Source organism: Chiloscyllium plagiosum, unplaced genomic scaffold (genome assembly GCF_037043375.1).
Source record: "Chiloscyllium plagiosum isolate Xiang-an unplaced genomic scaffold, Cpla_swu_hap1 HiC_scaffold_16, whole genome shotgun sequence".
In the NCBI taxonomy this organism is placed as follows: Eukaryota; Metazoa; Chordata; class Chondrichthyes; order Orectolobiformes; family Hemiscylliidae; genus Chiloscyllium; species Chiloscyllium plagiosum.
The window spans coordinates 63,890,000-63,913,388 of record NW_028270154.1 but is presented as its reverse complement, the minus strand read 5'-3'; the positions used below and the strand labels follow the sequence as shown (position 1 = coordinate 63,913,388).

General features: G+C 39.8%; 1 long non-coding RNA gene across 5 annotated transcripts in view; it reads right to left on the bottom strand.

Moving 5' to 3' along the window:
* LOC122556752 (uncharacterized) overlaps nucleotides 1–23,389 on the bottom strand; it is a 171,001-nt gene that overhangs the window by 30,897 nt on the left and 116,715 nt on the right. The window contains exon 4 of one of the 5 annotated variants that reach the window (XR_015759805.1): nucleotides 10,336–10,555. The exons of 3 other annotated variants lie outside the window; for them this stretch is intronic. This is a non-coding gene — a long non-coding RNA (uncharacterized LOC122556752). Of the gene's footprint in view, nucleotides 1–10,335; nucleotides 10,556–17,374; nucleotides 19,166–23,389 lie in introns of those variants that run through there. One more of the 5 variants, XR_015759804.1, reaches the window with a different exon arrangement.

Here is a 23,389-nt window from a genome sequence, read left to right as displayed (position 1 = left end):
CCGGGGGTGAACGGGGGCAGAACGGAGTGAACCTGGGGGTGAACGGGGGCAGAGCGGAGTGAACCTGGGGGTGAACGGGGGCAGAACGGAGTGAACCTGGGGTTGAACGGGGGCAGAGCGGAGTGAACCTGGGGGTGAACGCGGGCAGAGCGGAGTGAACCTGGGGGTGAACGGGGGCAGAGCGGAGTGAACCTGGGGTTGAACGGGGCAGAGCGGAGTGAACCTGGGGGTGAACGGGGCAGAGCGGAGTGAACCTGGGGGTGAACGGGGACAGTGCAGAATGGAGTGAACCTGGGGGTGAACGGGGGCAGAGCAGAGTAAACCTGGGGGTGAACGGAGACAGTGCAGAATGGAGTGAACCTGGGGCTGAACGGGGGCAGAGCAGAATGGAGTGAACCTCGGGGTGAATGGGAACAGTGCAGAATGGAGTGAACCTGGGGGTGAACGGGGGCAGAGCAGAGTAAACCTGGGGGTGAACGGAGACAGTGCAGAATGGAGTGAACCTGGGGCTGAACGGGGGCAGAGCAGAGTAAACCTGGGGGTGAACGGAGACAGTGCAGAATGGAGTGAACCTGGGGGGTGAACGGGAGCAGTGTGGAGTGAACCTGGGGGGTGAACGGGAGCAGTGTGGAGTGAACCTGGGGCGTGAACGGGGGCAGAATGGAGTGAACCTGGGGATGAATGAGGGCAGAGCAGAGTGAACCTTGGGGTGAACGGGGGCAGAGCAGAGTGAACCTGGGGATGAACAGGGGCAGAGCAGAGTGAATCTGGGGGTGAATGGGGGCAGAGCAGAGTGGAATTTGGGGCAGACCTCTGGGTGTGAATTCCCTAATCAAAATGAGATGTAGGTTTGGCTGCTCAGGTACCAGGTCTAGACACTGAGGAAGGAGTGTATCAAGGGAGATTGAGTGTGACATACTTTTGTTTTGGTCTGTAGTTTGTTCGGAATACAGAATAACATTGAGAAATCTGCTTTTGGTGAGTAGTGGATTAGGTTGTGTAACTGGTTCCTAGTTTATTGTTTGTAATTGCTATGGTTCAAAATGGCAAGTGGAATGCTACACCTGCAAACATGTGGTAAATCAGGGACACTTCCAGTGTCCATGGGGAAGATGTCTGCTGGATGTGTGTTCAGGGGCAGCTGATTTGCTGCATGGAGCAGTTGGAGCTGTGGTCAGATTCACTGTGGAGCATCCCTGAGGCTGAGAATGTCATGGACAATACATTTTGAGAGCTGGCCACACCACCAGTAGGAACTATACAGATGGAGAAGAGTTGGGTGACCACCAGGAAAACAAGTAAGCATGGGCTGGCAGTGCAGGAGTCCTCTGTGGCCATTCCCCTCTCAAACAGATATACCGTTTTGGATACTGGTGGGAGCAATGGCCATTCAGGGGAAAGCAATAGCAGCAACAAGCAGGTCAGTAGTACTGTGACTGGCACTGTTGTACAGCAAGGAGGGTTGAAATGTCAACAAGCAGTTGTGTTAGGGGACTGTGTAGTCAGAGGCATGGATAGGCAATTCTGTGGCTGCAAACGAGACTCTATGATGGTGTATTGCCTCCCTGGTGCCAGGGTCAAGGATCTCTTTCAGTGGGCACCAAAACGTGAGGGTGAGCAGCCAGTGGTTGTGGTCCATATTGATTCTAACAACATAGACGGGAAGCGAAATGAGGTCCTGCAAAGGGAGTTCGGGGAGTTAGGTAGGAAGTTTCAATGCAGGACTTATCGGGCTGTAATCTCAGAATTACTTTCTCTGCCATTTATTAGTCAGGCCAGAAATAGCAAGGTAATATAAATGAATTCACTACTAAAGAGCTATGTATGAGGAATGGCTTCAGATATCTAGATCTCTTCCAGGGCAGGAGGGACCAGTGCAAGAAGGGCAAGTTGCTCTAAACTGGATGGACACAGCTTTCTTTGCAGGGAGGTTGGCTCAGGCCATTTGGGAGCATTTAAATTACTGTAACAGGGGGATGAGAACCAAAGCAATAGGTCAGCAAATGAAATGATTGAAGAGAAGGTAGAGGTTAAGTCAAGTTAGTCTAATCGGAAGAACAGGTAGGGCCAGGTTAATGAACTCAGTGAGACTGGCAAGTCTAATGTGTACTTATTTTAGTGCAAGTACTATAACAGATAAGACAGATGAATTTAGAGCTGAAAATGTGTTGCTGGAAAAGCACAGCAGGTCAGGCAGCATCCAAGGAACAGGAGAATCGACGTTTCGGGCATAAGCCCTTCTGCAGGAAGGGCTTCCTGAAGAAGGGTTTATGCCCGAAACGTCGATTCTCCTGTTCCTTGGATGCTGCCTGACCTGCTGTGCTTTTCCAGCAACACATTTTCAGCTCTGATCTCCAGCATCTGCAGCCCTCACTTTCTCTCTCAGATGAATTTAGAGCCGGGATAAGTACATGGGAGTATGATGTGGTAGCCAAAACAGAAACTTGGTTGAGAGTAGGGCAAGACTGGCAGCTCAGTGTTCCAGGGTTTGGATGTTTCAGGCATGATAAAGAGGGATGTAAAGGGGTAAGAGTTGTATTTAAGGAGGTTACAGCTGTACTAAGAGGATACCTTGGAGGGCTCATCCAGTGAGGCCAGAAGGGTAGTATTCAGGAATAAGTAAGGTGCAATCACTATGATGGGGTGATACTATAGACCTCTCAATAGCCAGTGTGAAATAGAGGATTATATATGTAGGTAAATCATGAAAAGATGTAAAAATAACACGGATGTTGTAGCGGGTAATTTTAACTTCTCGACATTAACTTGGATTCATCTAGCGCTTAAACTAGGCAGAATTTGTTAAGTGCTTCCAGGAGTGTTTCTTGAAACAATACATAGATAGTCTAAATAAAATCCAAAAGAATTGTCGATGCTGTAAATCAGAAATTGCTTGTTAAAAAACAAAAATTGCTGGAAAAGCTCAGCAGCATCTGTGGATAGAAATCAGAGTTAATATTTTGGGTCAAGTGACCCTTCCTCAGAACGTGTATCTTCCTCAGGCATTGATAAGTCCAACTACAGGTGTGGGCATACTAGATCTTATATTGGGGAATAAGCCTGGCCAGATGATTGCAGTTTCAGGTGGGAAAGCATTTTTGAGAACAGTGATCAAAAATTCTGTAATTAAGATAGCTATAAATAAGGATAAGGCTGGTCCTTGAGAGAAAGTGCTAAATTGGGGGAAGGTTAATTACAACAGTATTAGGCAGGAACTGGAGAAATTCAACTGAGAATGGCTGTTTGAGGGTAAATCCACATCTGATGTTTTGGAATCTTTTAAGGGCCAGTTAGTCAGAGTTCATGATCAAAATGTTCCTGTGAGGCTGAAAGATAAGATGGCAAGATTTGGAAACCTTGAATGACAGGAGATATTGAAAGTTTAGTCAAAAAGGTAAAAGAAGCATGTATAAGGTTTAGGAAATCAAAGAAGGCCTTGAGGAATATAAAGGAAGCAAAAAAGAATTTAAGGCAAGAAATTAGGAAGTAGGAAGGGCCATGAAGTGTACTTGGCAAGTAGGATTAAGAAGAATCTCGAAGCATTTTGCACATATAATAGGAGCAAAAGGGCAACTAGGGAAATGGTAGGTTCACTTAAGGACAAAGGAGGGAATTTATGCATGGAGCCAGAGGAAGTGGATGAGGTCCTTCATGAGTATTCACCAAAGAGAAAGAAATGGATAGTGGTAAGTTTAAAGAGCAGAGTGTAGACATTCTAGGGCACGTTGATATTAAGAAGGATGGGGTGTTGACTGACTTGAAGAACATTTAGGTAGATAAATCACCAGGGCCTGATGGAATTTATCCCAGGATGCTGAAGGTGTCAAGAAAGGAGATTTCTAAGGGCTTGACAGAGATCTTTGTATCATCTTTATCGAATAGTCAACATTGTTCTTTTGTTTAAGAAGGGTAATAGGGATAATCCAGGAAATTATAGGCCAGTAAACCTCACGTTAGTGGTAGGAAAATTATTGTTCAAGATATGTATGGACAGGATTTACCCTCATTTAGAAAAGAATAGACTTCTTAGGGACAATCAGTATGGCTTTGTGCAGGGAGTTCTCGTCTCACAAACCTGATTGAATTTTTTGAGGAAGTGGTGAAGGTGATTGGTGAAGGTAGGGAAGTCGATTATATTAAGCATTTGACCAGGTCCTTCATGGTAGGCTTGACCAGAAGATTCAGGTACATGGGATCCATGATAAGTTGGCAAATTGGATACAAAATTGGCTCTGTCATAGGAGACACCTATGGAGGATGATATTCTGACTTGAGATTTGTGACCAGTGATGCACTGATTTGGTTTGATTTAATTTGATTCTGCAAGGATCAGTGATGGGTCCTCTGTTGTTTATTATGTATATATAAATGACTTAGATGAAAATGCACATGGTCTGATCAATAAGTCTGAAGATAATATTAAAATCTGGGGAGTCATGAATAGTGAGGAAGGTTATCAAAGGATACAGCAGGAGAAATGGCAGATGTGGTTTAATCCAGACAAGGCAAGATGATTCATTTTGAGAGTCACACACAAGAGGAAAGTATAGGAGCACTGAGATACAATGGGATCTTGAGGTCCAAGTCTATAGCTACCTGAAAATGACAACCCAAGTAAATAAGCTGGTGAAGAAGGCATATAACATGCATGTCTTCCCTGGATGGGACATTGAGTATAAAAGTTGATAAGTCATGTTGCAGCTGTATAAGACCTGTATAATTAGGCCACATTTGGAGTTTTGTGTGCAGTTCTGGTCCCCACACTGTAGGAAGGATATATAGGCTTGGAAAGTGTGCAAAATAGGTTTTATCAGGACGTCGCCTGGATTGGAGTGTATTAGTATTGAGGAGAGATTGGACAAACTTGGATTGTTTTTGCTTAAGTGAGGGAGGCTCAGGGACAACCTGATAGAAATATATAAACTTATGAGAGGCATAGGTAAGGTCAATCTTTTTCCCAGGATGAAAATATTGAGTACAAGGGGATGTAGGTTTAGGGTAAGAGGGGAAACGTTTGAGGGAGAACAGTGAGGTAAGTTTGTTACATAGAAGGTGGTAGGTGTCTGGAATGTGCTGCCAGGGCAGATGGTCAAGGCAGATGCATAGCAAAGTTTAAGAGGCATTTAGACAGACACATGAACAGGTAGTGGAAAGAAGGATATGGACTATATGTAGGTAGATGGGATTAGTTTAGAATGGTATCATAGTTGACACAGACATGGCGGGCCAAGGGATCTGTTCTTATGCTGTACTGTTCTATGTTCAAGTGTTCTATTTTTTCAGCCAATTCAATAAATGGCTGAAGGTACTGAATATTGGGAAGGCTACAGGTCCTAGTAACATTCCAGCAATACTATAGAAGACTTGTGTTCCAGAATTTGCAGTGCCCCTAGCCAAGCTGTTCCAGTGCAGCGACATCACTGACATCTACCTGAAAATGTGAAAAATAGTCTGAATAAGTTAGTCCACAAGATACAGAACAAATTCAATCTGCCATAGCAGTCTACTCTCCATCATCATCAAAGTTGGAAAGTGTCATCGGCAGTGCTGTCAAGTAGCATTTGCAAAGTAATAGCCTGCTCAATGACATTGGATTTATCAGGGCCATGAACTCCAGACCTCATTGAAGCTTCAGTACAAACATGAACAAAAATGTTGAACTTCAAAGTTGATGTCAGAATGACTGTCCTTAACATGAAGACAGTATTTGGTTGAGTATGATATAAAGTATTCTGAAGAAGGGCAACTCGACCCGACATGTTAACTCTGTTTTCACTCCATAAGTGCTACCAGACTTGCTGAGTTTTTCTGGCAATTTGTTTTTATGATATAAAGGAGACATAGCAAAATTAAAGTCAGTAGAAATTAGGGGAAAGCTCCCTGTTGACGGGAGTCATTCTGAGCACAAAAGAAAATGGTTATGGTTGTTGAAGACCAATTATTTCAGCCCAAGTCATCTCTACAGGAGTTCTTCACAATAATGTGGTAGGCCCAACCATCTTCAGCTGCTTTAGCAAAGATCTTCTCTTCATCATTGGATCAAAACTGATGTTTGCTGCTGACTGCATAATGTTCAGCCTCAGTCAATTTGGTGGCCTATATATCTAGCATCACAGTGCTACAGACTGCTTTAGGTATCTGTACATCCCAATGACTGGCAGATTGTATCAAACAACCTGTCCTATTCCCCCATTTGTAGTGGTCAGCCTGCAGATTGTGCTCAACCAGCCCCTGTTTGCAAGCCTCAGAAAAGTACATCCACTATTAGATGTGATTCTCCTATTGGAAATCATTTCTAAAATAATCTTGACTTTGTTAAGAGATAGTAGAAAGTGAGGACTGCAGGTGTTGGAGAACAGAGTCTACGGGGTGGTGCTGGAAAAACACAGGTCAGGAAGCATCCGAGGAGCAGGAGAATCGATGTTTTGGGCATAAGCTGGATGAAGGGCTTATGCCCTAATCGTCGAATCTCCTGTTCCTCAGATGCTGCCTGACCTGCTGTGCTTTTCCAGTACCACACTCTCAACTGTGTTAAGAGATACACAAGATTATCATTCAGGTTTGCAGTGTGTTGCACTGTGTGTGCTAGCTGCTACATATATAAATACACAGGACTTTGCTTTACGTTCACAAAATAATTTGTATATATATTGCACTTCCTATTTAAAAAAAAAAGTCCAGGAGTCTTTGCTGTATCTCAATGACAACAAACTGACTAATTAAAATTTAACTACCTGAGAATTAAGATTGACAGTTAACTGTTCTTGTCGTATGTCTGAGCCAATAATCACCCAACCAATCAGCATCTTCTGTTCATGCTACATTAAATGGTATCCCTTTTCTCAAGCTTGCTTCTTGTGTTCTAGTTCTGATGAGGTAAAAAGATTCAATTTCTTGCCTCCTTTTAGAAATGGGTAAGTTCTGTACTACAAAGCAATTATTTTTAAACAAAAAGGAGAAATACTGTTTAGGTTCATTCTTCAGGAACTGTTATAATAGTGATAAATATGGACTTTTGAATTTTATCTTCCTTCAGTTTATTCTTATTCCTGAGACATTTCGGAGATTAACTTGGCTTTTCAAAAGGAAATAGCTTCAGCAGTCTCATGACCATAAATTGAGGCATGTTTTTGGAGACACAAATGGAATAAACAAAGGAGTTTGCATCAAAATTATCATTTATATTTAAAAATATCGAAGCCAGGCAACTGTGGCAGTGTCAAAACATTCACATCTGCTGTTAAGCTCACACATGTTTGATAATTTCTCATATTGTGAGATGAAAGGTTCACCTACCAGTTTGGAAAGGCAATGAAGCTATACACCAGAATCCAAAGATTTTAAGCAGGAGTACAGAGGGAAAGAAATATGAATTTGAGGCAACAAGAGCTGGCACACCCACCTTGCATGTTTCTCTCATCGTTGTAGAATTAAGCATTCAGTGGAAAAGCAAATTAGGAAAACAACCATTCATTGAGAACTGAAAAATATCTGTACTTTAGCTCCTGCTGAGAATATAAGTCAAACATTAAAGAACCATGTTCCCAGGTTAAGAACCTAACCTATCAAGTAATACAAGGACTTTTTTGATTGCATTTATTTTCACTCTTTTTACCAGACATTCTCCTTTTTGAAGAATATTGAAATAAAGCCATCCAGAAAGCCCATTTAATCAGTTTTAAATTATATTGTTTAATGCTGCATTTAACCAAAAAGTATTCATTGGGAGGACATCAACTGCACTACGTGGTTAATCTGAAATAAAAAGTATTCTAGCAGCTTACTTGGCCTTGTATAATAAATGTCTCTTGTACTACTTGTTGGAAATATTCCATAGTTGCAGATATTATTGGTGCCAGTTGTCTAGTTCAGAAGTTGGCCTCAGCTGATAATGAATGTTTTCATGGAAGGTGAACAGTACATTCTAACACTAATTATTTAGGAGAGAGGAAACCTCTTGCTTTATCCTTGTTTTGCCAAGGACAGTTAGCAGTTCAGGAATTTTGTTGATCAATTCATGGGCTCTGCTGTGGCTTTTCAAATGAGCTGAGGAAAAAGCATTCTACCTTCAGGTTTTTGACCATCAGGGAAATGAGGCAGGCAAGATGATATTACTAGTCTTTCAAATGAGAAAGTTTAGCTAAAACAACCATTTCTATTTGCTAACTTGAACTTTTAAAGGCAGGAACAACTCTGAGAATGGAGGGGGACCTGAGAAGGCTGTTCCTGGGCCCATTCTTGCCTGGCAACATTGCTGGAGGATTGGAGGGGCTGCAATGAGAAAAGAGTTTTGTAGGAGGGAGGAGAAGAATAACTGCTCCAACCAAAACTGTCCAGTGACAGGCAGTTTATCTGCCACAGGCCCTTCATGCCCACCTACTCCACCAGGAAGCAGGTTTTCCATGGGGCTACCATTGTACGACCTTCTGCTGTATAAGTCCAAGCCCCCTGAGGCACTGGTGTTCAAACATGTTTAGAAAATTGTTTCTCTTCCTATAATGTCTCTTATAGACTCTCTTTACCTTCCACTGGAATTGCTGCTGATTCCCCTCTGTCCTGTGGATGGGTATACAGCTGAGGAGAAGCCAATTGGTGCTGGTGTTGCTCTTGGTAATTTTGTTTCTTCCCTTGCTATTGGAGAAAGATGGAGCTGCACACATTTGTTCCAATTTTGTCATGTAGGTCAGCACAAGTACAACTGAAGATGATGAAAAGTCTTCTGCAGCTGGATGGGGTTTGATATTCATAATCACCAGAAGCCTACTCTTTCCTCTTACCCTAGCTATGTAATGAAAGCTGTGGCATGGATTTGCTGTTTGACTCATTTTTACGAGCTCAAGAAAAAATGGCAGCTTCATCAGTATCAGAAACATCTTCTCAAAACTCGTTAAAACATCTTAGTTCATTTCACAAGAGAAGATCAATTTTAATCCTGCCTTATGACAATAGCGTTCAGTGGAAACTGCTGCATTTTTACTTACAGTTTAAAGAAGAATGGGTCCAAATCTCTTATTTTAAACTTAAATAAGGGCAATTATGAGGACATGAAAACATATCTAGCTGAACTAAATTGGCAAATAAATCTAAGAATACGGAAATAGAAATGTACTGGCAGACATTTAAAGGGATATTTCAGAATACAATAGATTTACTTAGATTTACTTAGATATATTTTCTAACAAGAGAGAAGTTCTGCAGGGAGGATTACGGTCACATGTAGTTAACTGAAAAATATTAAAGATGGTATCACATGTAAAGAGCTGAAAATGTGTTGCTGGAAAAGCGCAGCAGGTCAGGCAGCATCCAAGGAGCAGGAGAATCAACCTTTCGGGCATGAGCCCTTCTTCAGGAATGAGGAAGGTGTGCCAAGCAGGCTAAGATAAAAGGTAGGGAGGAGGGACTTGGGGGAGGGGCGTTGGGAATGCGATAGGTGGAAAGAGGTTAAGGTGAGGGTGATAGGCTGGAGAGGGGGTGGGGGCGGAGAGGTAGGGAAGAAGATTGCAGGTCAAGAAGGCGGTGCTGAGTCTGAGGGTTGGGACTGAGATAAGGTGGGGGGAGGGGAAATTCTCAGCCAAAAGAGGGGCCGAATCTCTCTCCTCAACTGGTTCCAACTGTACTATTAAAACAAATTTCCAAATGGTAAGATTTCAGTTTTCTAATTCTGACAAACATTGTAAAACTAATTATTTACTGACTGGATCTTTTTTAGTTGTTTTCCTTTGTATATACTTTCTACTTTTGCTCAGCACCGGAATGATTTGAGACAGTCTTTAGGGTGGCTTTCAGTACTGTTTATGAATGCCATCAGATTATATAGTTCTCCATTTTAAGACTGATGTGACAAAATTGTTTTGGGAAAGAATATAAAGCAAAGGTGGCTTTTCCACATTCTATCATTAAAATATATCTAATAATGATTCACTTGCCACTTAAAAGACCAACGATAAAAAACACTAAAAACAAAGCTAATTTGGCATAATACATAAAAATATTTCAGCAAACAGAACTAGAAAATTAAGGTAAATCAATTTTCAAGCTCAAAGTAGCTGACCTCCCTCTTAAAGAGGTGTTAGCTACTACCTGAAAAGAAATTTGCTTCCTCCAGGTTCAAAATACGAAAAGGAACTGGAGGTAAATCAATATCTTACATTGATTAAGAACTCCTTTGCACATTCTAAAAACACAAAATGTGAGGAGGAAGCCCTAGAGCCAGAATACAATGGAGAATGTTGTGAAATAACCTGATGTGCATCATCTCAACATGAAAACCCACTCAAGCTGTGACAGATTTAACCACATCGGTACACACACTCTATTGATTATTGGTCGGTTTTTCACTGTTGATTGTGATTATAACTACAGTTGTGAAGTCCATTTTCACAAATCATTTCTATTTCCAAAAGAAAACTATTTAACTGGTATATTAAATAGTAACCATGAACTGGAAAGATGTACATTTGCCACTGTTTGCTAAATCATTCACAGAGATGGGTAGCATATTGTTTTGTTCACAGTTTGTACTTCATTATTTATTAGGTCCCAAAAATATAGAGATCTGAAATTAAAGGATAAAAAGTAATTACAATAATCAAACATTTCACAGTATGCATTAAACCAAAATGAAAGTTACATCTGTTTTTCTGTTGATAATGTAAGCATTAACATATCAGCTAATTTATTTGTCTATTCAGTTCTATCACCATTGCTATTACATTTTTGAAAAATTTAATGAAATGTGTTACAGATAATCCTTCAATTAAATAATTGGATGTCAGCAATGCATTTTTAAAAAATAATCCAAAGAAACAATTGCCATACTGATTGAGTCATAATGCAAGATACCAAAAAAAAGCATCATTAGTAAATCAAGTGGTCACGAGAATACATTTTCCAACCATCCATTCACGTGTGCACGGACACACGCACCCTTTTGAAAAAAAATTAGTTTACTTAGTTAGTTAGTGCTGACACATTGTTTAGAGTATTTGTAGTAATCGTTGATGTTTTTCTCTTTATTCAACAGAAATGGACCAAGGCTAGGCAGAAGGGATTAGTTTAATTTGGTGTCGTATTCGGCATAGCATCACGAGCCAAAGGATCTGTTCCTGTCTACTGTTTTTCAGTATTGCTTCACATGAGGCCTACTGAAGATGTTACCTAGTAAGGTAATGAAACGTCTGGAAATGAACCTTTCAGTTCGGCAAGCAAACATACATCTTGTCTACTGTTCTCTGATCTATGTTCTAAATGAATTTAGCTAGCAAGACTAGTAGTCGCTGCCCATTCTTGATTGTCCTTGAACAATGTGGCTTGCTGGACCATTTCAGAGGGCAGTTGTGGATCTGGCGTCACTTGTGGGTGAGGCTGGGTAAGGATAGCGCACTTTCTTCTTCCCTAAAGAACATCAGTGTACCAGATTAAGTTTTTCAAGAACAGATATTAGTTTCTTGGTCACCATTATTGAAACTAGTTTTAAACTTCAGTTTCTTGTTAATTGAATTTAAATTTTACCAGTTGCAGTGAAACACTACCTAGACCAGTGCCTTTGATTCATGAAGTAGTGATAGGTTAGTGAGAAGCAACCTAGATGAATAATTACCTTTTGGTATTTCACAACTTTAAGCATCCAAGGGAAATAATTTCTAAAATGAAATATCTGAGTTCCCAGTACAGGTATATTCAGGATCTGAAAGTGAAAACACCAGCAGAGGGGGGCATTCATGCCATGAGAACAAATCACATTTCTCAGTAAACATGCCACTTTTAGGCACTTGGATCCCAGTTAAATTTTCTCAAATACCCAGTGCTGTTATGTTTAAAGAATTGCAAGAGCAGAATTAAATACTGGCTTTCTAATTTTAAACGGATGGTTCCGAAATAAATTGGTTCTCCATACCTACATGTCTATTGAGTAAAGCATTGTCAGTGATCAATTTCTATTGTGCAATATTGCTGTGTCACAGGAAGTTGCTTCACAATGTCTGATTGAATTAGAACCATAATCCTTCCTTCAGAGAAGGATACTGAATCAAATCTAACTCCAGGATTTGAGCATGTGTTGTAGGCAGCAGATTCTTTGATGACTGCAAGTATACAGACAGTAGAATGTGGAAGACCAGTCAGGAATACTTTGAAATTAAGTCTTCATGTAACAAAGGCACGAATGAAGGTTACGGCTACAGATAAATTGTAACAAGGATGAAATTTAACAATATTATGGAGGAAGAAATCTCAGCGATGGTGGGAAGTTCATCTTGAGGTCAAATACACCAACTATGTTGTAAACTGTCTGATTTTATATAACTAGGGAAGAGGTTGGAACATAGTTCAAGACTTTACTATTTCCAATATTTAGTGGAAATGAATTTCTACTCATCATTACTGTACGTACGATAAGCAATCTGACAATTTAGCACCAACGGAGGAGTTGAGAGAGGTCATGGTGAAGTAGAACTGGAAGTCAGCATAATTCATGTGAAATGTATTATTATGCCTTTTGGTGACATCACCGACATTATGATGTAATGGCTAAGAATGGAAAGAGAAAATATTGGAGACAAGAAACAGAGTTAATAAGCTGAATTCTTCCAAAAATCAGCTACGTTTCAATTTCATGAGGCATTTTCTTCCGTAAACTCTATTGACTTTTCTCACTTTATTGTCTGCTGCTCACCTGAATAACAATGTACAACACCTCAATGGTGTTGTGCACAGCAATAGTGAAATTTTTGCCAGTGCTGGGATCTTCTGGTATTCATACAGTGGGGTACCATATTTACCCCCAACCACGTAGAATGTCAAATACAACCAGCCTGATCTGAAGTAGCCACATATTCTCTTGTTTCAGACTGTGAAGGACCAATCTTTTTCTCTTTATATACCTATAGAAACTTCTACAGGCAGTTCCTATATTCCCTCCAAGTTACAATCATACTCTATTTTTTCCCTTCTTAATCAATCCCGACTCCCTCCTTTGTTGACATCTAAACTATTCCCAATCCTCAGGTTTATTGTTTCTTATTGCTAATTGGTATGCCTCTTTTTTTGGATCAGATGCTATCTCTAACTTCCCTCATAAGGCATGGTTTGGCCAATGTTCCTTTGCTCTCTTGCACCAAACAGGAATAAACATTTTTTAAAATTCACCCATTCACTCTTTGTCATTGCCTATCCACTGTAATTCTTTTCAGTAACATTTCCCAATCCATCATTGTTAATTCATGTCTTATACCATTATAGTTTCTCTTATTCAGATTCAGGATCCTAGTCTCAAAATCATCTACCCCACTTGCCATCTTGATGAAGTCTCCTATCATTTTATGGTCGCTCATTTCCAAGGGGTCTCTCACAACTACATTACCAATTATTCCTTTCTCTTTGCATAATACCCAGTCTAAGATGGCCTGTCTCTACTTGGTTCCACAACATATTGGCCTAAAAAGCTATTCCACACACACTACAGGAATTCATCTTCCACCATATTGTGACTAATTTGATTCTCTAAATTTAGATGCAGCTTAAAGTCATCCATAATTGCAGCTGTTCCTTTACCACATGCATCTCTGATTTCCGGTTGAATGCATTCCCAAAATCATTACTACAGTTTACTGGTCTACATGACATCCCACTAATGTTTTTGCTCCTTCATATTTCTCAATTCTACCTGCACACATTATACATTTTCTTAGCTAGTATCTATCCTCAATTTTGAGTTTATAATCTCTTTAACCAGTAATGCAACTCCACCATGTTTGCCTTTTTTATCTGTGCTTCGTAAATACTGAATAGCCCTGGATAATCAGTTCCCATTCCAGATGACTCTGCAGCCATATCTCTGTAATCCCAATTTTATCTTACCCATTTACATCTATTTATATGATTAATTCGTCCACTTCATTTCACAAGTTCCATGCACGCAGGACCAAAGCATTAAACCTTGTCTTTTTCACATTCCTTGTCCTATTCCCACTATATTTTTTACTGTGGTTTTGTTTTATGCCCATTACTTGTCCTATTCTCCTTTCTGTCTTTTGTTCTTGTCATTGATTCTCCTTCATCTGACTTCTTGCCTAGATTCTCATCCCCCTGCCAATTTAGTTTAAACCATTCTCAATCCTCACTTTAGCAAATTCTACAACATCAGTCCTGGTCCTGCCCAAATGTAAACAATCCAGTTTGTACTGATCCACCTCCCCCAGAACTACTGTAGTCCCAATGCCCCAGAAATCTGAAACCCTACCCCTTACACCATCTCTTTAGGTGTGGCACTGATAGTAATCCTGAGATCACTACCTTTGAAATCCTACTTTTGAACTTGCTTCCCAACTCCATATGTTCTGCTTTTAAGAATCTCACCCTTTTTATTACCAATGTTGTTGTTACCACTGTGTCCCACAACAACAACTCCTTCAAAATGTCCTGTAGCCTGAGATATCCTTGACCCTAGCACCAAGGAGGCAACATATATTCTTAGAGTCTCATTTGTGATCACTGAAATGCCTATCTATCCCCTCACAATTGAATTGCCTATGGCTATTCCATTTCCACACATTTTGCTCCTCCCCTATTCAGTAGAGTCAACCACAAATTTGGTTGTTACAGATTTCCCCTGAAAAGCCATTCATCTGAACTGTATGCAAAGGAGTATATCTGTTTTTCAGTGGAAGTGTTACAGGGGATTGCTACCACACCTGCCTAATCTTCTTATATTGCCTGACCTTAGTCTTGTTGCGTTATCCATTTTCTTTCTGTGGAGTCTTAGTCTACGGTGAGACCATCTCTGTGTGTGTGCAATCCATGATCCTCTCAGCTTTGCAGATTCTCCACAGCGTTCCCAGCCACCTCTCTAACTCTGAAACCCAGAGCTATGGCCTGCACACATGCTGGCCTGGACACTGGAAATGTGGCCAGCTCCCAAATACAGCTTGAGCCCAACTTTAAGCTCTCCTGTCAAAACTTACCCCTTTAAATTAAACCTTTTGGAAGATGCTTAATATCAAATAAGATCAATTACTCTTGTGCCCTCTTTCTTTTTCCTTGTAACTACAGAATACAGTACTTAGAAATTATAAATGACAAAAGGACCTCAGAAACTATAAGCAATAATAGTTGTAAATATTTACTTGAGCCTATCTACTATTTAGAGAAAGTGAGGACTGCAGATGCTGGAGATCAGAGCTGAAAAATGTGTTGCTGGAAAAGTGCAGCAGGTCAGGCAGTATCCAAGGAGCAGGAGAATCGACGTTTCGGCATTAGCCCTTCTTCTATCGACTATCTACTGTTTACCAATCTCTCTTGAAGTCTCTACTCCTGCAGTAGGGCAAGGCCACTTCAGTTTTCTCTTTATTTCTTCCCAACAAGCAGGACATTCCCACCCAAACTATTAACCGTTCCTACCTTCTGCACTTCCTATTCACTCAGCTAAATCTTTCAAGCTAAATGAGTCTTCTTCCAAGTATTCATATTCAACAACCTGTCCTGGTGAGGATTTCAGCACTTTCTATTTTTGCTTCAGACACCCAGTATCCACAATGCTTTTTCTTATGCTTTAAGCCAATATTGCTGCCTGCACATTGAGATATCAATCTCGAATGTCTTAGGTATCTGTATGTTCACTGTCCCTGAGGTTGCTTTCTCCTTATCTTTAAGTGAGGCTATTCACTCCTTATGCACTACAACACCCCTTTATTTACATCTGCACATAATAGGTTATCAAATACAGCTCTCTAGTGTAATATCTAAGGCCTCTCCTCTTCCAGTGCTCATTTTAGATTCACTACTGCTATAGTTATGTGGTCAGCTACGTAATCATTATTGACATGAATCTCATTATACTATCAGGATGACAGTGGCGAGGCGAGGCAAGGAGGGAAAAAACATGGTCAACTATGTTAAAGCCTGCAGTCAGTTCAAGAAGGATGAAGAGATATAGCTTACCTTTGTCACACTCATATAGGAGGTAATTTGTGACCTTTATTGGAGATTTTTCAATGCTGTTAAAGAAGTGAAAGTCTGGAGAGATACAAATATGATGTACCAAAGAAGATAGGCATAGATCTCAGCAACAACATTTCAAAGAACATTAAAGAGATAAAGGAGGTTGGAGATGAGTGGTATTTTGTGAGAATAATGGGGTCAACATGTTTTGTGAGCATTGAGGTGAAATTTAAACAAGAGGATCAGCAATTGGAGACAGAGAGAATCTCTGCCAATATCTGCTAACATAGGTATTAGGTGTGTGGTCAGCAATATAGTAGCAATAGAGTCAAGGGAGCAGGAGGTGAATCTCATGGACAAGTAGAGCTTGGAGAGATCATAAGGGGAAATAGAGTGAAACTACAGAAAGATGTAAGTTTCTTATGTTAGGATAGAAGAGAACTGAGATGAAGTTTGGGTGGATGACAGGAAGAGAAGGATAGAGGTTCAGGCAGCTGATCAGATGGTATTAATACAAGTGACAAAGAAATGCATGAGCTCCTCACACTTGGGGTTGGAGAGGGATTTAAGAAGGAAGTTTGCAATAGAAGAAGAAGCCAGGCGTTTTCTTTAAATTCTAGAATGATTCAGGACTAGTGAACAGTTTTAAGAGGTATGAGGAGGACCTGATGGTGCTTTCCGTAGCCCAGCCAAATTGGACAGTAGATGAACAAATCCATCCTCTGCAGCATTATCTTCATTGAATTTAAGTAGCAGAGATGAGAGGAATTGTGGGAGAATGAGCGAGATAGGTTTATTTGGACACAAGGGCATAAAGGTGAGAGTACAGCTGCGTAAACTAGAAATGATGTGGCCTAAAGCTGGACAATTGGGATTTTGAACGTGTATCTGGAATACTATAAACTCATCAAATTAAAAGTTTAGGATTAAAAGTTGTCTTTCTAAAATGTTGCTCTTTCATAGAACCTCTACAGTGTGGAAGCAGGCCACTTGTCCCATACCAATCCTTAGAAGAGATCCTTCCCAGACCTACCCCCTAACCTAATCCTGTAATGCTGCATTTTCCATGGCTAATCCACCCAGTCTACACATCCCTGGACACTAGGGTAATTCAGCACAATCAATTCACCTAACCTTTGGATTGTAACTTGAGCACTCAGAGGAGACTGTTGCACCTGCCATACAGTGTGTTTTAACTCTTATATCTAGCAAAGAAACTGAGAGTCGAGTCTTAATAGTAATAAAATATGATGTTTATTTATTTAACACAATAAATATTACAATAATAAAATACACTACAAACTAACAATTTACACTATAAATCTAATCAACCACCTTGCGTTTTAATTTAACTCTGGATGATCATATACCACACTCGATCTTGGCCTTGATCCACGTGGCGAAGATTGTCTGGTCTTCTTCTCCTGCTGATCTCAGGGGTGTCTTCTCTTCATGGAAGTTAGTCTCAAGTTACCAGTCCTGAGGGTGGTTTTGCAGCAATTCTTATACTTAGTCTTCACGCCCTTTTGGGAGAGTCTTCGACGTCCACCAATAGATCATTCAGGGCGCAATCACCCTGATTGAACGGACCCAACCAGGCATTAACATGTCGATGGCAGGGTAGTCCTTGGGCATTAATTCCTGGAGGTGTTGGGTGCACGTAGGTCAGGTAACCCTTTCCTAAATAAGGGCATGAGGTGTCCTTCGTCTGGTAAACAATTCCATGTTTCTGATTGTCCTGGAGATTCAGGTCAATTCCATTCAATTCAGATTCAAGTCCATATTGTATTGTCTGCAGCTGCTGAATCAATTAGAGTCATAGAGATGTACAGCATGGAAACAGACCCATTGCCGATCAGTTGTCCTAAATTAATCTAGTCCCATTTGCCAGCATATGGCCTGTGTTCTTCTAAACCCCTCCTATTCATATACCTATCCAGATGTCTTTTAAATGTTATAATTGTACCAGCCTCCACCACTTTCTCTGGTGCCTTAGATCCCTTTTAAATCTTACCCCTCTCAGCCTAAACCTATGCTGTCTAGATCTAGACTCCCCCAATCCAAGAAAATTGTATACTGTCTGTCTGTAGCTGCAGCCTATCTGGATGCTGCAGCTTGTTTATTTCAGAGGCTTTGAGCACAGTCATCTTTGGCCAAGGCTTGCCTCAATTTCCCAGCATGCCTCATTTGTTGTCCCTCTTTTCATAAGTTCATCATTTTGAGCAGCCTGCTCGGCCACAAACTCCACACAGACACAGGGAGAATGCACAAACTCCACACAGACACAGGGAGAATGCACAAACTCCACACAGGCACAGGGAGAATGCACAAACTCCACACAGACACAGGGAGAATGCACAAACTCCACACAGACACAGGGAGAATGCACAAACTCCACACAGGCACAGGGAGAATGCACAAACTCCACACAGGCACAGGGAGAATGCACAAACTCCACACAGACACAGGGAGAATGCACAAACTCCACACAGACACAGGGAGAATGCACAAACTCCACACAGACACAGGGAGAATGCACAAACTCCACACAGACACAGGGAGAATGCACAAACTCCACACAGACACAGGGAGAATGCACAAACTCCACACAGACACAGGGAGAATGCACAAACTCCACACAGACAGTCACCCAGAAGGCAAATCTGGATCCACTGAGCCACCATGCAGCCCAAAGTGAAATTTGAATTTGTCAATTTCACTTTCTGTTCTGATTCTAGGTGTTCAATTTATACATAATGATAGTACTAAGTTATTCAATTATTACACTATAGGATCTTTAGCTGAATATCACGTCTCCACCCTTTGTATCTACTATTCCTTCGGGCAAAATTTAAACAAAGAGAGTAGAAACAAAATGGTCATTAAAAACCTTGATACTATACCTTCTCAAGAGCAATTAGGAATTGGCAATGAGTGTGCCCACCTTTCATGAGGGAATGAAAAGAACCCGTTGTTGATGAAAACTTTGAATCTTTAGAAGGGTCTTTGCAACAACATAATGAAATATGAGATTTGAACTCACAACAGCTCAAAGATCATGTTTCTCTGTCATCATTAGAAATATGAAGGGAAATTGAGAAAGGAATTATGCCTGTTATTTACATTTGATTGAAGAATTCCTTTGTCTGTCTGACCCTTCTACCACAAGGCCTCCTTTCTCCAAGACACCCTGAAAGGTTCATGTGGAAAGTTCCATGAATCATTGTGTCTGTAAATAAACACCCAAATAAGCACAATAAATATGAGAAAATGTTACTGAGTGGTGTCACTGTCAATACCAGCCAGGATATTGCACATGCACATTTGCATGTATACGCAGAGATTATTTTTGGGATTGTCAGCAGACATTCTTTTCCCCAAAGACACGCTTTCCTCCAGAGAGGATCCATTCGATTGCTTAAGCTACTCTGTCAGAGCCTTCTCTCACTGTCACCACCTGCTGCTGGAGGTTCCATGACAATTAAATTATTGTATATGTAACGTGTATAAAGCAAAAAGTATTCACACTCTAGTACTATGCAAGTCTCAGCCTCAGAACCTGTACCAATAAAAACATAAGAAATCGGAGCAGGAGTAGGCCATTTGGCCCATCGAACTTGCTCTGCCATTTAATAAGAGCGTGACCGATCTTTTCGTGGATTAAGCTCCACTTACCTGCCGACTCACCATAACCCTTAATTCCTTTACTCCTCAAAAATCTATCTTTGCCTTAAAAACATTCAATGAGGTAGCCTCATTGCTTCACTAGGTAGGGAATTCCACAGATTCACAATCCTTTGGGTGAAGAAGTTGCTCCTAAACCCAGTCCCAAATCTGCTCCCCCTTATTTTGAGGCTATGACCCCTTGTTTTAGTTTCACCTGCCAGTGGAAACAGCCTACTTACTTCTATCTTATCTATTCACTTCATAATTTTGTATGTTTCTGTAAGATCCCACTTCATTCTTCTAATCTCCAAATAGTACAGTCTCAGTCTACTCAATAAGCTGTTAGTTGATTCCTCTTAGTAATACAAGAGCAATAATTCAGCACAAGATGAATTAACTGTTGAAAAGATCTTTATATTTACAATATTTGCAATAAAATGAGAAATTAGTTCTTGCCTTCTATGGGGATAAGTATAAAGGACTCTACACTTCTTTATTACAGAAGCTATAATATTGATTCTGGATGGAGGCTATGTTTCCATCAGTTTCATGCTAGATTCAATCATTTTTTAACAAAGCATCCACAAAAGTTTACATACAATTTCTTCTTTCCTTAAGAACTTATTCCTTTGTATCTCTTTAAAGCATTGAATGTATGCTGAGGGTTAAGTCCAATTCAGAGCTCACTACTATCTCAACTGTGTGTAAATATTAGCCTGTAAGTTTGTAATGAATCAGAGCTATGTCAAATGAAGAGCATGTGACTTAAGCGAAGTGTCAATCTCCTCTCTCCCTGAGGGTAATTATAATATCTTTACATTGATTGTTCACCCATGAATTCAATTTGCACATGTTTTGGCTAATATCAAAATAATTCAATGAGGCAGGCTGGAGGAGGCTTTGCTTTCTGAGAATTTAAATGTTGTTTTCTTTCTTCTAAGTGAAGTATTCTGAAAAATGCTATTTTTGCTGAGTATTAACAAACTGAAAGTTAGTGACTGATGGGCAGATGCATAAATTTACTTGAACTTTTCCTTTTCTACCTAAATTCTCTACTTAATTTAGTGCTCAAAATACTATACCAAGGTGTTGACATCACTGAATTGGTATGGCAATGTGCTTTTTTTAGTCAGAAAACTAAATGAATAATCTGGCCTAGTGTCGAGGGTGTTGGTAAAAATATCATCCTTTGGATAAATCAAGGCTATAGTTGCCTATATGAGTTGACTATAACAAAAAGCAGGGCAAAGCTGGCTGAAAGTATCTCTCATTGATATTGGAGTGGATAGATGAGGTGATGCATTAGATACTCATGTCCAAAGGAACATAAGAGCACAGGAAGGTTGGAGGTCAGCTAGGACAAAACTGTGGAGGGCTACTGGGCACGGAAATAATGATTTTGGTTTGATGCATTTTGGAAAAAGTAATCAAGGTATTTATGTGAAGGTGGGGAGAGGAGATGAAGTATAAGACACCATAATGTAGGAACACTATGTTTTTCCTGAAAGATAATAACAGAAATGATGCTATTTTATGCTTATTATAGGTAGTATTATATATCCATAGATTACAAACTATTGAGCAAATATTATTCTACAACTATGCACCTAAAGGGTACCAAGACATATATAAGTAGCTGTAATTTAATATTTAACTCTTGGTTCTCCATACCATGTCTCTATGAATTCCTTGTTGGTCATATAATTGAATTCACATCTTGAATTCTTACCAGTAATATTAATGATAGATCTTTTTTGCATGTAAACTTTGTGCACAATAGATCACAGGATATGTCAACTTCTAAAGCTTAAAGAATTCCATTCAGAAATGAGTGTCAATTCATAAGCCAAAGACAAAATCTGAAATACGGCTAGTTAAAATACAAAAAGAAAATTCTGTTTGTCAATCACCACTTGCAGCATGCTCTGCGTCAGTGTGTCTTAAGCTCCCATGTATCTTATTGGCAAGACGGACCCATATAATTTGCTTGATTCCTTGCAATAACTAACAAGGCAATTACAACCCTAAACATATATTTCTGAGCCACAGAGCTGAGGTCCACTCCTAACGCAAGTATGCATTTGTTAGCCAAAAGAAGTGTGGCAGGGAAGCAGGTGTGCAGATAGACTTGTAGGCAAACAAGAGGTCTAACCTGCCATTTTGCTGTCCAAAAACAATGATCATTTTTAAAGCTGGATCAACTTAAAAGTTATAATTTATGATACTAGTCTTTATTTCCAGAGATACAGAATAAATTATTTTATGTGACTACAATTTCATGTAAAAAAGTTTATTTTACAAACTGGGAAGCTGCAATTCAATGTGAAAATATTAGAAACATGAAATGTTCACACAACATTCCTCTCAGCACCAGAGTTCTATTTTTGATCTACACTCCTCAGTAAAGCTAGTATTGCTCCTTATTAGAATAAACTGAGGATGTGGACTGGTCTGCAAACTGAGTGACATCTTGAGTTTAAAAACAAATAATAAATGTGTATACACATAACAATAAATAATGTTAAATTAAGAAAAACATTTTTCTTATTTTTGGTTTTAGTATAAACTAATTTTTGCAATTACTTACAGTTTGATATAAATATAAAATATGTTTAATATATTTCATTGTCTCAATATCATCCAGATTTGCAGTAACGTATTTCAGCCAGCTGGGGTCACCCATGTACATCGGCTGGCAATTTGAGTGTGGTGGAAAGACGTAGTGAACTGATAAAAACATGCCTGTTTCCTTGTGTCAAAGTTTGGTAAACTCTAATATCCAAGTGATTGAACATTAAATCATTTAATGATAGTGATTAACCTTTATTCAGCTTACTATACTCTAACTATTAAACTTTATGCAGCACAAACAAGTGGTATGTTTGGGTGTAGTAACATAATGATTATCATACTTGACTAGCAGTCCAGAGGCCTAGAATAATAATCAGAAAACAAAAATTCAAATCCCATCAGAGCAGCTGAAACTTTAAATTCATTTAAATACATCTTGAATAGAATCACAGAATTGTTGTGTTGCAGAAGGAAGCCGTTCAGCCCATTGTGATTGCACTGGCTCGCTGAACATTTCAACTTAATGCCAAATCTGCTTTCTCCTCTTAACCATGCATTGTAATAAGGTCAGCCAGGTGGACATCATAGAATATGAGATCCTGATTATGGCTGACAGATAAGAGCAGGTGAGCCAGGCTTCCTGTTCACTCAGAGAGTTAGATCAGTGTCAAAGACTCTCCATGTGTAAATAAAGGGTGACTTAGTGAAGAGATGCTGACCTCTGTGAAATTATTTCAGTGCATATTGCTTCTGTTTAAATAACCATCCATAGGCCTCATGATTCCTTCATTTGAAACTGCCTCCACCACATTTCCAAGCAGTGCATTCCATACTCTTAACGACTCACTGGGTGAAAATGTTCTTTCTCACTTCATATTTGGTTCTTTTGCAAGTCACTTTGAAACTGTAACTTCTAGTTCTCTATCCATTTATGAGTCAGAACAGTTTCCCCCTCTTCACTCTATCCAGACATCTCATGATTTTGAAAACTTCTATCAAATCTCAAGGTAGCCTTCTCTCCAAGGAAAATACTCACAATTCTCCAATCTATCCTCAATTTTGAAGTGTCTCTTCTTTGGAGTCATTCTCATAAGTCTCATCTAAATCCTTTTCAATGTCATCACATCCTCCCTATATTGTGGCACTCAGAATCATACAGAACACTCCACTTGAGGGCTATCCATTCTCTTATACAAGTTCCTCATAACCTCTTGTC